Source organism: Colobus angolensis, unplaced genomic scaffold (genome assembly GCF_000951035.1).
Source record: "Colobus angolensis palliatus isolate OR3802 unplaced genomic scaffold, Cang.pa_1.0 Scaffold203, whole genome shotgun sequence".
NCBI classification, from domain to species: Eukaryota; Metazoa; Chordata; class Mammalia; order Primates; family Cercopithecidae; genus Colobus; species Colobus angolensis.
In genome coordinates, this window is record NW_012115189.1 from 3,153,454 (window position 1) to 3,154,975 (window position 1,522).

The window sequence follows — 1,522 nt, forward strand, 5'->3', positions numbered from 1 at the left end:
GATTACAGGTATGCACCACCATCCCCAGCTACTACACCATTTTATATAAGGGACTTGGGCATCCATGGATTTTGCTATCCAAAGGGGGCTCGTAGAATCAATCACTAACAGATGCTGAAGGGCAACTGTAAAGAGAATGTAATCTAATCATTCCTCCAGTAACTTGAACATGTCAAGTAACATTATAGTAATGGAAATGTCATTGACTGCACAGACCAGAGCGGGAAAAACACTGCGAAAATAGGGTGGCAGGAAAGAGAGAGAGAGAGAGTTTATGGTGTGTCTCTGACACTATATGGAAGAGAAAACTCGTCTTTCATGGTGGGAGCTTTTGTCCCAGCATTGGGAGACTTTCCTGGATTGTTGCAATGATAAGAAAGAAACTGTGCTGTTACTCCAGCTGCAACTTTACCCTCTGGTATCAATAGGCCCTTTTGAAGACAGGAACTCCTTGGGGAATACCAAGCTTGACCCAATTACAAAGCCCCCTTGATCTGGGAGTCAGAATCGTACAGCAGCCTGATCTTTTCTCCTCAAGAAACCACTCTCAAAACACAATCTGTAGAAAAGGCTTTCAAAACTAAATTACATTTACATTTTAGTTTGTTAGAACAGGAACTTCCTTTTTGATTAACCTTCATTAGTCACTGAACATTGTGAAATATATATTTGGTCTTCCACTTCCTGGCATATAACTCCTAAAATCCTTGGACTCTCTGAAGCGATAAATATACTTTTGCATGCTAATTAGTTGACTGATGGCCGGCAACTCCTATGCAGCTTTAGGATGGGGGCCAGTCACCCCAAAGACAAAGGCAGGATTAGAGGATTGGAACTGTCAGGCCCACCCCCCAACCTCCTGGAAGAGGTCAGGAGGAAGATGCTTTAGAAACAAACTACACTAGATCTATTAATTCTTTCAATCAATTTAGCTATTTGTTTGTGAAATTTCATTTTGTGAGGAGGTAACACCTGTATTTCCATCACCTGCTAGCAGTCTCACAAATACGTATTATTGGTCATAAATGGAATTAGAAACTTCTATCATGAATGTAAGTGGAGGAACTAAAAACAGAAGGCCATTTATATTATATCATCCAGAATATAAAGCATTATTTAATAAATTCAGACTGTTTTCTAAATGATACCCTGGTGTCCACAATGTTACTGCAGCCCCTTAACAAAGCTTACTTAATAAATAATACTCCTGTGGCTTGAGAAAACTGTATAGGAGTAACAGATATATAATTTATTTCCCAGAACATGGATAACATAGGCTTAAAATTGTAATTTGTCATAAATGTGTACTACAAATGTAATATAAAATTATAATTTTTCCAAATATCTAGTTGTTCTAGTTATATTTGTTGGCCTATCAATTTCCCCATTGAATTTCCCTGGCACCTTTGTAAAAAACCAATTCACTGTGTATGTGTGGGTCTGTTTCTGGATTTCATTGATCTACTTACAATAGTATCACAGTTTTGATGACTGTAGCTTTTTAGTAATTTTATTTTATTTT